The sequence below is a fragment of the Lissotriton vulgaris genome, chromosome 5, assembly GCF_964263255.1.
Source record: "Lissotriton vulgaris chromosome 5, aLisVul1.2, whole genome shotgun sequence".
Classification (NCBI taxonomy): Eukaryota; Metazoa; Chordata; class Amphibia; order Caudata; family Salamandridae; genus Lissotriton; species Lissotriton vulgaris.
In genome coordinates, this window is record NC_141693.1 from 2,016,242,652 (window position 1) to 2,016,259,403 (window position 16,752).

General features: G+C 48.5%; 1 protein-coding gene across 1 annotated transcript in view; it reads left to right on the forward strand.

Moving 5' to 3' along the window:
- Positions 1–2,987: 2,987 nt before the first annotated feature.
- The window catches only part of ASB6 (ankyrin repeat and SOCS box containing 6), a 43,720-nt gene continuing 29,955 nt past the window's right edge, over positions 2,988–16,752 (forward strand). Inside the window, exon 1 of the mRNA XM_086924842.1 lies at positions 2,988–3,233. The gene's annotated coding sequence lies outside the window, so the exon portion shown is untranslated. The remainder of the gene's footprint in view (positions 3,234–16,752) is intronic.

The following is a 16,752-nucleotide window of genomic DNA, read 5'->3' on the forward strand; positions in this document are numbered from 1 at the left end:
TCCTCCCTCTCCATGACCAGGCAAGTCAACAACGTCTCCTCGGCATGCTTCAACATCCTACGCATGCTACGGAAGATCTTCTGGTGGATCCCCACCGAGACCAGGAAGACCGTCACCCAGGCCCTCGTCACCAGCCGACTGGACTACGGCAACGCCCTCTACGCCGGGACCACCGCCAAGCTCCAGAAGAGACTCCAGCGGATCCAGAACGCCTCAGCCAGACTCATCCTCGACATCCCACGAACCAGCCACATCTCCGGACATCTGCGAGACCTTCACTGGCTCCCCGTCAACAAAAGAATCACCTTCCGCCTCCTCACCCACGCACACAAAGCCCTACACGACCAAGGCCCGAGCTACCTCAACAGCCGAGTCAACTTCTACGCTCCCAAACGCCACCTCCGATCAGCCAACCACGCCCTCGCCGCCGTCCCCCGCATCCGAAGAGCGACTACAGGAGGAAGGTCCTTCTCCCACCTGGCCGCCAAGACCTGGAACTCCCTCCCGACCGACCTGCGCCTGACCCAAGACCACCTCTCCTTCAGGAAGAAGCTGAAGACCTGGCTGTTCGAGCAGTAGCGGCTCCCCCCCCCCCAGCGCCTTGAGACCCCACGGGTATGTAGCGCGCTTTATAAGTGTCACTGATTGATTGATTGATTGACTATCTGCTTCCCTCTCTCGTTTGTCTCCCTTTCCTGCCTTTCTCTGTCCGCTTCGCCCCTCCCCCCCCCCCCCCCCCCCCGGTGCTGTGACTGCATCCCCCCTCCGACCCCACTTCATGGAACTGTGCTTTTCTGTATATAGAGATAACTCTAATCACTAGTATATGCAGTAGACCTTTATATATCTACCATTCCTATGTGACTCTTAGAGTATATCCATTAGTATCCCTTCCCTATGTATATAGAGATAACTCTAATCACTAGTATCTGCAGTAGACCTCTGTACTATCTACCATTCCTATGTGACTCTTAGAGTATATCCATTTGCATACCTTCCCTATGTATATAGAGATAACTCTAATCACTAGTATATGCAGTAGACCTTTGTACTCTCTTCCATTCCTATGTGACTCTTAGAGTATATCCATTTGTATCCCTTCTCTATGTATATAGAGATAACTCGAATCACTAGTATGTGCAGTAGACCTTTGTACTCTACCATTCCTATGTGACTCTTAGAGTATATCCATTCGTATCCCTTCTCTATGTATATAGAGATAACTCGAATCACTAGTATGTGCAGTAGACCTTTGTACTCTACCATTCCTATGTGACTCTTGGAGTATATCCATTTGTATCCCTCCCTATGTATATAGAGATAACTCTAATCACTAGTATATGCAGTAGACCTTTGTACTCTCTACCATTCCTATGTGACTCTTAGAGTATATCCACTTGTATCCCTTCCCTATGTATCCTTCCCTATGTATATAGAGATAACTCTAATCACTAGTATATGCAGTAGACCTTTGTACTCTCTTCCATTCCTATGTGACTCTTAGAGTATATCCATTCGCATACCTTCCCTATGTATATAGAGATAACTCTAATCACTAGTATATGCAGTAAACCTGTGTACTCTCTACTATTCCGATGTGACTCTTAGAGTATATCCATTCGTATCCCTTCCCTATGTATATAGAGATAACTCTAATCACTAGTATATGCAGTAGACCTTTGTACTCTCTTCCATTCCTATGTGACTCTTAGAGTATATCCATTCGCATACCTTCCCTATGTATATAGAGATAACTCTAATCACTAGTATATGCAGTAAACCTGTGTACTCTCTACTATTCCGATGTGACTCTTAGAGTATATCCATTCTTATCCCTTCCCTATGTATATAGAGATAACTCTAATCACTAGTATATGAGGTAGACCTCTGTACTCTCTGCCATTCCTATGTGACTCTTAGAGCATATCCATTCTTATCCCTTCCCTATGTATATAGAGATAACTCTAATCACTAGTATATGCAGTAGACCTTTGTACTCTCTTCCATTCCTATGTGACTCTTAGAGTATATCCATTCGCATACCTTCCCTATGTATATAGAGATAACTCTAATCACTAGTATATGCAGTAAACCTGTGTACTCTCTACTATTCCGATGTGACTCTTAGAGTATATCCATTCTTATCCCTTCCCTATGTATATAGAGATAACTCTAATCACTAGTATATGAGGTAGACCTCTGTACTCTCTGCCATTCCTATGTGACTCTTAGAGTATATCCATTCTTATCCCTTCCCTATGTATATAGAGATAACTCTAATCACTAGTATATGCAGTAGACCTTTGTACTCTCTTCCATTCCTATGTGACTCTTAGAGTATATCCATTTGCATACCTTCCCTATGTATATAGAGATAACTCTAATCACTAGTATATGCAGTAAACCTGTGTACTCTCTACTATTCCGATGTGACTCTTAGAGTATATCCATTCTTATCCCTTCCCTATGTATATAGAGATAACTCTAATCACTAGTATATGAGGTAGACCTTTGTACTCTCTACCATTCCTATGTGACTCTTAGAGTATATCCATTTGTATCTCCACCTTGTGTGATTTTACATCTTGTACATTTGCAATTTTTTCTGTTTGTATCCTTTATGTAACGCATGTAATCGTAAATCCTTATGTTTTTCAACTGTTTCTTATGTAAAGCGCTCTGACACCCTAGGGTTACGCTCGCGCTATATAAAATCGCATAAATAAATAAAATAAATAAATCTGAAACCTAGGCAGCTCTGTGTTAGGCGAGACCTAAAAATCCAGCCAGGCATTGGTTAAGAGGGTTTAAGTGACGTCACGGCTCTGCTCGCGGGTCAACGTCGATTCTTCATTGGCTGTAGAGTTTCGTGGCTTATTCGAAAAACTGGGATTTGCTGGCTGCTCATTGGCTGTGCCGTCTCAAAGGGGCGTGCGCTGTAGGCACTGATGCTGCACGTCTCCTGCCCTCAGTGGACCGGCTCTAGTGACGTCCGCAGTGATACTGGCTCGTATTGGGTACGTGCTCGTCCTTCTCAGTGAGCTGGCGCGCGAGGCACTGTGCCGGTGACCTAACCACACCGCAGCAGCCGCCGTGACGCTATCCGCTGCCGGGAGCCACACGGGCGTTGCCAGTTTCGGCGACGTCATCCTCCTGCGCTGCTTCCGGTTACCGTGCCACACCGGTCACCGCCGGACAGCTCTTTGTGCCCCGACGGGACCAGCGGTAGGACGGTGAGTGTTCCGGGGCCCTGCGGCGGCATGTCAGTACCGGGGCCCTGTAGAGCGGGCCCTCTCCCACCCTGGGCTCTGCTAGGCGGGGCTACCCCAGACACGCCCCTTTCAGGTCCGCGGAGGCGGGGCTACCCCAGACCCCGCTCAGGTCCGCGGAGGCGCGTCTCCCCATGGTCCCGGCCCCGGTGGAGTGGGAGGTTCAAGAGGGCTAGAAATGGAGGGACATTTAAGAGTATTGCTGTCCCTTTTTTTTTTTTTAAAGAAACTGCATTATGATGTACAACCAGTTGCTAACATCACTAGTTTCTGCAGAGGTAAGGGCCATAATAACTCATTAATAACCAGTCATGAAATGGTCCAAGATAGAACTATTTGCTACTCATGAATACCATTCTAGGTGGGTTGGTAGGTGAAGTATTTGTTTATATCTATCTGGAGGTACCTTTTTTCTCCAATGCACCTGCTTAGATCTTAGCTGCCAAATTTGTCCGTAAACACTGTTCAAATTGGTTCCAGAGTGACTGCTTTATCCCTTGTTGCATAAGTCCTCTCGTCGGAGCAAGAAGAAACACGTACACAAGTTATCCGGTGGCCTGACATTTTCAAAAATTCTATTGTGGAGAGAAGCAGTTGAGATATAGTGTTATTGCCTGTATACCACGGACTAAAGGAGGTGATTGAGAGAAACAGCTCAGAAATTTGGAGTCGAGGTATATTCTGGAAATGGACTCAAAGGAGCCATGGCGACAAAGGAGAGGGCACACTTGGATCCCTGAGTTGTAGGTTTTACTACCTGTTAATCTGGATTTCTGTCCCGGGTTTTCACATAGGCAAATATTGTGATCTTGAGCAATGTTTTACCTCACTGAGCTTTACTTCTTTCGTCTTTCATGCATTGAAAACTCTCACCCACCATTCATATTGCATTGTGAACAACAGTAGAAACTAATGTTTCCACTTAGGTGCCTTTTGTGTGTGAAATCACACGCTATTAACTTATTCAGGAGTTTTAAAGGTTCAAATTGTGCCCATTGCACTGCAAAAAAAATCACCTTAAGACCAACCAGGTTAAAACTCTGTTCGCTGCACTGACTGCACCCAGCTGCATCAGCACCGTCTTTGCTACAGGGTGCTTTGAGGACTGATGCGTAAACCATACTGAGTGTTGACCCTTCTGAACTGATACACTCAATGGAGAACACGTGTTCCCAGAAAAGAGTGCAGAAGGTGATCGGCACACAAAAAAAGCTTTCTTTGCAAATGTACTGCAAGTCAAGGGCTGTACTAGCCCACTTTCTGACTGTCTGCTTGGACTGTACTAGAATTCAATTGGTAGCCCCTTTAAAGCAACACATGTACAACTATAGTGGAGAACTGCCCCCTCTGCATTGATTTCCCATGGAAGCTTTTAGTGGAAAACCCAAAATCAACTCAGTAGGCTAGAGATCTGTGTAACCCCACAGGTTCCGATGTCTGCTGCGCCATCTGCCCCCCGCTCTTCTGATGTTACTAACTAGAACACCCATTACCAAACCACTGAGAGTCTGTTCAGTTTGTTTATGCTGTGTATTTTATGGTCATGTGAGATACTTTATTTGTTTTCTTTCACATTGTTCAAGCTATTAATGTAGGTTACTCTCCGGTAAATCCAGCTGCTTCCCTGTTTGAACCTTTAAGTAATTACTTCAGCCTTCAATCAATATGGGATTGTGAATAAAGTGAGAGATGATACAAGTGCCCGTTGTTACGGAGGGAAGTTCATGAAGTGCCAGGAAAAGGATGGCTGTTCTTTTTGTCTCATGCATTTTATGTTGCATTCTTTGTATGTTCAACGGGATGCCATTATATAGAAAAATTAAAAAGGGAAGTGAAGTTGTCTAAAGGTCGGAGCGGCCGCCTTTGGAACAGGGGGACCAGGCTGGAGTCCCGACCTTAGCTCAACATCCTGCGACTCTAGGCAAATCATTTAACCTACCCTCTAGGCAAATCATTTAACCTAACATGCCTAAAAATATGTGCAACTTCTAGATTGCTGGTAAAGCGCTCTGATGCCCTTTGGGTCAATGGCGGTCTATCTTAAACTCCCAAAATATATTATAAATAGAGGCGTATGAATGGAGTAATAGTAGTCAAAAGTTTGTGAAACCGCTAACAATATGTTCTACGCAAGCTGCCCATAAAGAAGCAATATTGAAACCTGCCTATCATGCAGCAAGAATTCAGAGATTGAAACCTGCCTGGCTGTCCTCAGCACCATGCATCAAGAATTATGAATTTTTCCTTAAATGGTGTTCCGCCTGGAGTCCACTCTCAGATATAGTGTCTGTTGAGTATACTCAACTTTGCTGAAGAAGCCCTTTTGCTCCGACTAAACGAGGGACGATCATTGTTGTGAAAAGTTAGCCTTGCATATGATGTCCACTATTCTAGTGGGCACCTTGCAGCAGTCTAAACGACCCTTATTTTTGGTGGTTGTAAAGTCAACCTTATAGACAAGCTATCCTAGTGGTAGCATGGACCAGCAGTCATAGGCTAAGACTTCAGAGAGCATGTAAAGCAAGCTGTTTTACCAATTATAATCCATTGAAAACCAAATGAAAGAACACCACACAAGCTACATATCAAATATATATGTATTTATTTCTAACACACCCCCTCTGAACTCTTTATGAGGTCAGAGATCGAAGTACATCACAAGTTACTCAATTAGCCTACGATAAGTTGCACAAATACAGTTTTGCCCTAGGGGCCTCTCAAACCATATACTAAGTAAGTGGTATAGGAACCACTTCAGAAATAGTGAATAGGCCTAGGTTGAAGGTTTTATTGAATTAGCGCAGTTAATTAAAACCATAGCTATAAAATATCAACATTAGCACAGTTATCATGTTTAGAAAGCAAAAGCTGAAAAGAACAATCGAAATTTAAAATCCTGTACATGTTAAAAACAATCTTGTAGGTGCCAGTATAATCACAAAACAGTGCAGGACCTAAAGTAAAATAAATTAATGCGGGAGTACTAAATAAGGGGACAGAAAAAGTCTGTGATGAGTTTTTTTTTGGGGGGGGGGAGCTGGAAGCACAGGGACCATGGAGGGTAAGAATAGCTTGTCCATAAGTCTCACAAATTTTCCAATCCTTGCAAGCACTTGGGTGTCTGAGCAAGTAAAGCACAGGGCCGATGCTTCCCAACACGACCTGATGCCCCATTTTAAATATAAAGGTTTTAAAAGAAGTCTTCTGGGGGTGTCCAGGACAGGACAGCAGCACAGAAGATGTAGCCATGATTCAGTCTGATAATTGCACAGTCTGCATGCCCCCTCCTCACTTATTGGAGCCCATCAGTTAAAGGCGATTGAACGCAGACCTAGGAGATGCATGAACATTATGTTTTTCCGAGCCATTGCATTTAAATTTTCCAGGAGGTAAGATTGAGGTGCCCCAGGGAGGTATGAGTTGTTCAGGGAGAGCAAGACTGTTGATTTTTTTAAAGCCTTGGAGTCCATCCGATGGGAGATTTGTTTGACCTGCTTTTTGATAACCTTTTTCCAGACTGTGTATGGAATAGTATCTGAGGTTAGTAATGAATTATCGATCTCTAGCGATTTTATAGCCTTTGTAACTTGTCGATTCCATGGATTTCCAGGACTAGCAAAAGTTTCTTTTAGCCGGGCTTTTAAAGTGTTGTCTGCGACTTTTAATGTCCTTATAAAGTATTTCAGGGTGTCAGCCTCGCAATAAATAGATTGTCTTTGAAGGCCCAGCTCCAGTCGTAGTCTTGCCCTATGAATGGCCCCTCACCAGCTCCCCCACCTATGCCTCCAACATCCCCCCTTCCCCACCCCTCACCCACATTCTCTCACACCCATCGAATGACACCCCACTCACTATTACCTCAGAGCCTTGCACCAACGCTAACATATTCCCCCCCCCTAGCCAGTCCCCTATTCAGCTCCATAATCAACGACTCGCCCGCGGCGCCCATCCCCCACAGCATCCCCAACCCACCTCTGGACATGATTATATCCACCCTCTTTCAAGTCAAAGAGCTACACACCATCAAAGATCTTCTTACCACACTCACCAGACAACCCCTACCTACCACCGCCCCCACACGCAACAAGCCCCCCACCCACCCCACATACCCTCTCAAATCATACTCCCCGCGTTGGCCCTCTATCCCCGCCCGCAATCACACGCGCCCCCGTCGCGCCCTCAACCCCCTTTCGGACCACGACCTATGCACCCTCCTTCGCTCATTCGGCCCTGGTCCCTTAAAACACACAACCGCTGCACATCTCCCCATTCCCACAATCCTCACAAATCCCCTTAGGCCCCCCACTCTGAGCAACAGAAGTTCCGTCCCCAATAATCTCAGAAAAATCCCCCTCTCTCTAGAACACTCGACCACCCTTCTCACCCCCAGACTCAAATGCCTCCTACTCAACTGTAGATCGGCCCGAGACACTCCTTCGACATTGCGGATCTCATCATAACATTGGACCTCGACTTAGCCATTGTGACTGAAACGTGGCTAACTGAAACTTCTACGCCTATAATGGACATACTAGTCCCCCCCCCCCCCAACTACCACATCATTAGGCTCGACAGGACCGGCAAGACGGGCGGTGGAATCGCATGCATTTTTAGGAGCAACCTCTCTGTTACCAAAGTCACCTCCCCCTCCCTCACTTCCTGTGAACTCTTCTGCCTCGATATCTCCAGCGAGGGCAAACCTGTATGCTCTTTACATGTCATCTACCACCCGCCCGGGGAAAACCTCCCCTTTACCAACAACTCATGGACACGATCTCATCCAATGCTGGTCGGCAGATCACTCAAATTTACCTGGGTGACTTCAATCTCCACTGGAACGATCAGAAAGACGCAGTGGTGAATAGTCTTAAAACTTTCCTCAATGCGCGTGACCTCACCAAAATCTGTAACAGCCCGACACACGACAAAGGATCGATCCTCGACCTTATCATCGCCAAAGAGGACGCTACCCAATTGGGGTCGATCCAACCCTGTGACTGGTCAGACCACCACATTATCACTTTCTTCATCAACGAAAAAGTAAAACCTAACACGGCTCAACCCACCAAATCCAAGACCTGGAAAAGGGATATGAAGAATCTCAACCCAAACTCCCTGCCTTCTCACACTTGCAGTCTCCTCCTTCCCCCTGCGGGCGCCCATGATGTTCAATCATTGACCGACCTCTATCTCGATTCTATGAACTCAATCATCAACGAAGCTGCCCCCCTGCAACTGAAAAGAGTCTCCACCAAGAATTCGAACCCTTGGTATGATGGCAGACTCAATGAAGACAGACGTGCTTTGCGAATGGCAGAGCGCACTTGGAGATCTGACCCCTCAGCACTGCACCTTAAAACGCTAAAGAACAAGAGAAATGCCTACTTTAGGAAAATCAAGCGCTCGAAATTAGACTTCTTTAGCCTCCAGCTGGACCAACCAAAAAACCGACCAAGAAAACTGTTCGATCTAGTCAAATCTCAAACCAAATGCAACCCTCTCAATCAAACAGCGCAACAAGCGATATTCCACACTGTGATGACTTTTCTGCATTCTTTAAGCTAAAGACCGACAACATAAGAAGTGATCTCCTCAATGATGCAACCCGATACTCCAGCCCCATCAGCATGACTACCACTCACCCTAAAAACAACGCATCATGGACGTCATTCGACACCTACATAGAAGAGGCAATTCACAAACTGCTCAGCACCTTGAAGCCCTCTAATCACTTTATTGACCCCCTACCTGCTAATGCTGTGAAAGACTTCACCCCCCTGCTCCTCCCTCTCTGGACCAAAATCATTAACAGCTCCCTGCAACAAGGCCTCATCCCAGACTCCCTCAAGGTGGGGCAAGTCACACCTATACTCAAGAAACCTACAGCTGACCCAGCTGACCTAAACAACTATCGCCAATATCCCAACCTTGGCCAAGCTTCTGGAAAAATGTGTACAACTCCAACTGACAAAGCACATTGACCAGTTTGACCTCCTCAACCCTCACCAATCAGGCTTCCGAGCGAAACACAGCACGGAAACGGCTATGACTCACATAATTGATGACGCCCTCCAAATCCTTGATCGCAACGATTCCTGCCTCCTCATCCTCCTTGACCTCTCCTCTGCTTTTGACACTGTCAAACATGAGAACCTACTGGAGCTGCTAAATACCAGAATGGGTCTATCCGGGACTGTTCTCAAATGGTTCACTTCCTTCCTACATAACCGGTCTCAGAAGTTTAAGATCAACAACAAGCTGTCTTCACCGGTGCCGGTAACTTTAGGCGTCCCACAAGGATCCTCCCTATCCCCCACTTTGTTCAACCTCGTCATGGAACCACTCACCACCTTGCTTCAAGCATCTAATGTACACTTCCATATGTACGCCGATGACACTCAACTTTACCTCCAGCTACAATCCCCGGAAGACATCAAGCTTCTGAACTCCACACTCAGAAACACCCAATCATGGCTGGCTGATAATCACCTCAAATTAAATGCGCTGAAAACTGAGTTCCTTCTGATCTCACCTCCCACGAAAATTGTCATCACCCAAACCTGGCTGAATCCGCTAACTGCACTCAATGTCCAACCCACCATTGTGGAATCTGCGAAATCCTTAGGCATTACACTTGATGCCAAGCTCAACATGCAGCAGCACATTAGCATAGCCACTAAAGGAGCTAACTTCCAAGTCAACACACTGAGGAAACTTAAACCTTTCCTCCCAGCTAAGGACTTCCAAACTGCTGTACAGGCCCTAGTCATCCCTCGCATAGACTACGGAATTGTGACCCTTAGCGGTCTCCCCCTTTCAACAACCGCTCCCCTAAGAGCCTCCTTGAACGCTGCCGCGAGACTCATCACTGGTTCTAGGAAACACTCGCATATATCCCCTGATCTAAAATCCCTGAACTGGCTGCCCTTTGAGGCCAGAATACAGCTGAAAATAGCCGTTATGACACACTCGGCCGTACACCACAAGTCACCCAGCTACCTCACCCAAAAGCTGTCTATATCTGGAGGCTCGAGATCCAATAGAAGTACAAAAAGTCTACTCCTGAAACCTCGTAGATTCCGGAAGGAAAAAACTTGCAAACGCTCCTTCAAATGTTATGTTATGTTATGTTATGGGCTACGCGGCAGCAGTGCAAGGTAGCCGAGAGGGCCTGGCGGGCACACTACGACAGCAGGGACAGGTCTGCCTACAAGGCTGCGGTTAAGGCTTACCACCGCGACATCCGCCTCGAAAAGAAAGCCTATTTCGCGGGGAGAATCGAAGCTGCTTCGAACTCCAGCAAGGAGATTTTTACGATCGTTCGCGAATTCATCTCACCCCGGACCACCGCGTTGGAGGTGGGCCCTGTAGAATCCTGGGCAGCAGATCTGGCGTGCTTTTTTACAGGCAAGATCAAACTCATCCAGGCCTCCTTTCCTTCGAGTGGATTGGTTACACGGCCGGTGCCAGAGGAGGGTATGCCCCCCTCAGTCATGCAGGGCGCCATATTGGCTGAGTTTCCCTCTTTGCCAGCCTCCGCCTCCCTTGCGCTCATGGGCAATTTAAAATCTGGGTCTCCGCTTGACCCATGCCCAGCTAAGCTTCTGGGTAAATTGGCGGAGGTGGTTAACCCGTTGGCTCACCCTCTTCTCAACCTTTCGTTGAGCTCGGGAGAGGTGCCGTCATCTTGGAAGCAGGCAATGGTGATCCCGTTGCTTAAAAAGCCGGGACTTGATCCGAAAGCCCCTGTTAATTACAGGCCTATTTCGCTGCTGCCGGCTTTTGTAAAAATCTTGGAAAAGCACGTCCAGTCGGTGCTCACCAACTTTCTGGAGTCTCATGAGATCTTGCACGACTCCCAGTCTGGCTTCCGCTCAAACCGCAGCACCGAGACCGCGCTCCTTGAGGTTTCGGAAACCATCAAAGGGGTGCTGGATTCCGGGGGCAAAGTCATGCTGGTGTTGTTGGACCTGTCGGCGGCCTTCGACACCGTCCCCCATGAGGGCCTGCTCGCAAGACTCTTTGAGATCGGTCTGCGGGGGACGGTGCTCAAATGGTTTTCTTCCTTCCTGGCCGGCCGCCGGCAAACGATCTGGACATCATCTGACACCGCTGTAATGCCGCCTTTGGGAGTCGGGGTCCCTCAGGGCTCTATTTTGAGCCCGACCCTTTTTAATATCTATATGACCCCTTTGGCGGCGGTGGCGGAGTCTTTTGGTGCCCGGATCGTGTCGTATGCCGACGACACTCAGCTCCTCTTCTCTTGCGAGAGGGGGGCTGACTTTGACGGGGAGAGGATCCAGAATTGCCTTGGGGCTGTGTTTGCATGGTTTCAACTGCACAGCCTCAAGTGCAATTCCGATAAATCGGAGGTTCTCTTCTTCGGGTGCGATTCGGAGCCCAGCTGGCAGGCCTGGTGGCCCATCGACATGTTCCCTCCGTCCGGTTCTTCTCCCATGGCTAAAAACCTGGGGGTTAAGATCGACAAGGGGCTGACGATGAAAGCCCAGATTCTGGGGGTAACTGGCACTTGTTTTGGCTTGCTAAAAATGTTGCGGAAGTTTCTGCCTCTCTTGTCTGAGGATCACAAGAGGCTGACGGTGCAGGCCCTGATAGGCTCCAGGCTGGATTATGCCAACAGTCTGTACCTGGGCCTACCAGAGTATTTGCTGCAGAGGCTTCAAGTGGCACAGAACGCGGCGGCCAGGGCCATTTTTGGCCTAAGTAGACGCACCAGCGCCTCTGGGTTGTTGGTGAAGCTACATTGGCTACCCATCCGCAAACGGATTGCCTTTAAGGCGTTGACCCTAGCCTACAAGGCTCTCCATGCGGTGGGAGCCAAACATCTGCGAAAGAGACTCACTTTCTACCACCCTACTCGCGCGTTGAGATCGGAATCTTTACTTCTCGCGGCTGTTCCGCGTGTGAAGAGGGCCCGCCTAGGTGGCCGCTCCTTCAGTCTTTTGGCCCCACAGATGTGGAATTCCTTACCGCTCCCTTTGCGAGGGGCGCCCAGTCTTCTTGAATTTAGGAAAGGCCTCAAAACTTGGCTGTTCTCTCAATAGCCTTGCCGGTTGCCCTGTTTCTTTTGTGGACTTTTAATTTGTTTTTATCTGTGTTGTGTTATTCTGTAACCAGTTTCACCTTACCTAAAGCGCCGGGATTCTCTTTTTGAGTAACCGTTGCGCTATATTAAATAAAAAAAATAACATAACATAACATAACATAAGGAATGGCGCCCAGGATCTGGAATGCACTCCCTCCTGAAACCAGGCGTATCTCCTCCACGGCACTTTTTAAGAAAGAGGTCAAAACAATCCTTATGGCCAAGTTCACCTGAACTCTTCTGCTGCTGGAACAGAGACTTCTGTATCGTTGCTGCAGTACTGGTTACCAGTTTGTCTATTGTATTATATTTGTACATGACTGATATCCTATTATGCTTTTTGACTTACTACCGACTACTATTTCATTCCTAATAGTTGGTTCCAACTACCTTCCTGTTGCCCCTACCCCTTGTTCCTGCAAGCTTTAAAGAAAGAGGTAATAGCCATCCATTGGGCCTAAGTCGACCTGATATCTATTGTTGCTGGATCTAAGACTCTGCACTGCTTTTGGTTTTATTAGTTACACAATCGTTTACTGGTTCTCATATATTTACTTGACTGTTATCCTATTCTACTACGCTATCATATTTTACCCAATACTGTATTTAATCACCCTCCGGTTGCCCCTACCCCTGTGTTCTGTAAAGCGCTCTGATATCTGCAAAGATCTTGTTCGCGCTATATAAAACTTTGAATAAATAAATAAATAAATAATAAAGTTTGGAAGATGACAGATTTTTTTGTAAATGGAAACTTGGGCAAGGTCAAGACTAGCGGAGCATGAGCCAGGGAAGGTCTGATGCCCATAGTTTCAGGCGGGGAGAAGTCAAGTCAAGTCAAGTCATAAAATGTGTATAGCGCACTACATACCCAGAGGGTTTCAAGGCGCTTAGGAAGAGGAGGAGGATTATTTGTCAAATATCCATGTTTTTAGCTGCTTTCTGAACGCTAGGTGGTTCTGGGTGAGGCGGAGGTAAGCGGGGAGTGAGTTCCATGTTTTAGCAGCCAGGTATGAAAAGGATCTGCCTCCCATGGTGGTCTTGTTGATGCGAGGTACAGTGGCGAGGGCTTGGTCGGAAGAACGTAGTTGGCGGGAGGGGGTGTAGAAGGACAGTCGAGAGTTGAGGCAGTCTGGTCCGATGTCGTAAAGTGATTTGTGTGCGTGGGTGAGCAGTCGGAAAGTGATCCTCTTATTGACGGGTAGCCAGTGGAGGTCTTTAAGGTGACCAGAGATGTGTTTGTTGCGTGGGATGTCTAATATGAGCCTGGCTGAGGCGTTTTGGATTCGTTGGAGTTTCTTCTGGAGTTTAGCGGTGGTACCTGCGTAGAGGGTGTTTCCGTAGTCCAGTCGGCTCGTGACCAGAGCGTGGGTGACTGTTTTCCTTGTTTCGGAGGGGATCCAGCGAAATGTTTTTCTGAGCATGCGAAGAATGTTGAAGCAGGAAGAGGATACGGCGCTGACTTGTTTGTTCATTGAGAGTGAAGAATCCAGGATGACGCCAAGGTTCCGTGCGTGGTCTGTCGGGATGGGTGCTTTTCCAAGGGCTTCCGGCCACCAGGAGTCGTCCCAAGCAGAGGGGGATGTGCCTAGGATGAGGATTTCTGTTTTGTCTGAGTTCAGTTTCAGACGGCTTTGTTTCATCCATTCGGCGACTTCTTTCATTCCTTCGTGCAGGTTAGTTTTGGCGGTGTCGGGGTCCTTGGTGAGAGAAAGGATCAGTTGAGTGTCGTCCGCGTAAGAGATGATGTTGAGGTTGTGTTGGCGTGCGATGGCCGCGAGGGGGCTCATGTATACGTTGAAGAGGGTGGGACTGAGTGAGGATCCTTGAGGTACGCCGCAGATGACTTCAGAGGCCTCGGACTTGAATGGAGGAAGGCGGACTCTCTGGGTTCTTCCGGTGAGGAACGAGGTGATCCATTCCAGTGCTTTTCCTTGGATTCCGATGTTATTGAGGCGTTGTAGAAGGGTGCTGTGGCAGACTGTATCGAATGCTGCAGAGAGGTCGAGGAGGATGAGGGCGACTGTGTCTCCATTGTCCAGTAGAGTTCGAATGTCATCTGTTGCTGCGATGAGGGCTGTCTCAGTACTATGTTTTGCTCGGAAGCCAGATTGTGAGGGGTCGAGGGATTTGTTAGCTTCGAGGAAGGCGGCGAGCTGGTAGTTGACGGCTTTCTCGATGACTTTGGCCGGGAATGGAAGAAGCGAGATGGGACGGTAATTTTTGAGTTCGGTGGGGTCCGCTGTTGGTTTTTTCAGAAGGGCGGTGAGTTCAGCGTGTTTCCAGTCTTCAGGGAAGGTAGCAGAGTTGAAGGAGCAGTTGATGACGTCTCGGAGGTGCGGTGCTATGACGGAGTCTGCTTTGTTGAAGATGTGGTGAGGACATGGGTCTGTGGGGGATCCTGAGTGGATGGAGTTCATCAGGCGGATGGTGTCCTCAGTGGAGATTGGCTTCCAGTCGTTAAGGGTGTTCGCGGGGGGAGGATGGACAGCAGACGGCAGGGTGGGTTGGTTTCCGGGTTGGTTGTCAAAGCTGTTGTGGATGTCTGCAATCTTGTTGTGGAAAAAAGAGGCTAGGGAGTTGCAGAGGGTTTGAGAGGGGGTGATGTCGTTGGAGTTGGCCGAGGGATTGGAAAATTCCTTGACGATGTTGAAAAGTTCCTTGCTGTTGTGAGCGTTGTTGTCGAGTCGATCCTTGAATGCTGCTTTCTTGGCTTTTCGGATTAGTTGGTGGTGAGTGCGGGTGGCGTTTTTGAAGGCGTCCTTGGTGCTGGTGGTTGGGTCTTTTTTCCAGGCCTTTTCAAGGGAGCGGCAGAGTTTCTTGGACTTCTTGAGATCATCGTTGAACCATGAGGCCTTCTTGCTGCCAGGTTTGTTTTGACGTTTTTTCAGAGGTGCTAAGGTGTCAGCGGTGTTGGATAACCATAGGGTGAGGTTAGCGGCGGCTTCGTTAGCGTTGGAGGAGGGGGCTGGGGTGTGTTGAAGGAGCGATGCGGAGATTTGGTCCGTGGTGATTTTGTTCCAGTTCCTTTTCAAGGTAGGTTGGAGGTGGATGCTGGGTTTTGGTTTGTTGTAGGTGAAGTGAACGCATCTGTGGTCAGTCCAGATGAGGTCCGTAGTGTGGCTGAAGGAAACATGGTTGCTGGAGGTGAAGATGGGGTCGAGTGTGTGGCCTGCGATGTGGGTGGGGGAAGTGACCAGTTGTTTAAGTCCGAGGTTGGTGAGGTTGTCCACGAGGGTGGCGGTGTTGCGGTCGTTGATCTTATCGAGGTGAAAGTTGAGGTCTCCCAGAAGGATGTAGTCTTTGGAGGGGAGCGCGTGAGGAGTGATGAAGTCCGTGATGTCTTCACTGAATTTTGCGCGGGGTCCTGGTGGTCTGTAGAGGAGGGTGCCTCTGAGTGTGGTCTTGGGGTCGATGTGGATCTGGAAGTGAAGGTGTTCGGAGTTGGCGAGGTTGGTGTCAGAGCTGGTTGAGATGCGGATAGATTTCTTATGGACTATAGCGATTCCTCCTCCTGTGTGGCTGGTGCGGTCCTTGCGTGTGATCTTATATTCATCAGGGATGGCAATGGTGATGTCTGGTGCTGAGGAAGCATTCATCCATGTTTCCGTAAGGAAGGCGATGTCCGGAGAGATGGTGTCTAGTAGGTTCCATAGGTCGATGGCGTGCCTGTGGACTGATCGGGTGTTGAGAAGGATGCAATGTAGGTGGTTGGGGTCGGGTATCTGTGGTGAGGTTGTAGCGGAGATGTTGTCGGTGCCGATGAATTTGCAGGAGTAGCAGGAGAAAGGTCCATGGGTGTGACCAGGGGCGGCTTGGACGCAGTTGGGAGCGCGACCGGGGTTAAGGGCTAGGAGGGTGGCGGCATCGTAGGTAATGCGGGAGGGCTGGGTAGCGCGAGGGGCAGGGGGTCTGGCGCTGGGCGCGGTCCAGGCGCGGACGGGCGTAGACGGGCTTACCTTTGACGCACCTTCGGCGCGGGTTGGGCGCGTACGCTGCGCGTGTACGCTGCGCGCGGAAACTACTGTCATATGTGGATAGTGGAGGGGGAGGGGCGAGGGCGTCACAGCTGGGAGGCGGGGAGTGGCTTTAATCACCTTCAGATTGGGTTCTGCAGTAGGACTACTCAGGAACTGATTGAGTCGGTTCAAGGAGTATGTTATAGCGCCTGCTCTCTTTTTCAAGGCGGCTAGGTGGGCTGCTGGTCTAGAGGACTTGCTAAACCAGACCCCCAGGTAATTATATTTTGTCGTTGTCTTGATCTTTGCAGGCCCAATGTACCACCTTAAACTTTTCTTGTTCTTGCAGCTGCCTAGGGCCCAGGGAATCGCTGGGGCTACACTAGACAACCAAAGGTTAGGAAGTAGGAGACCCACG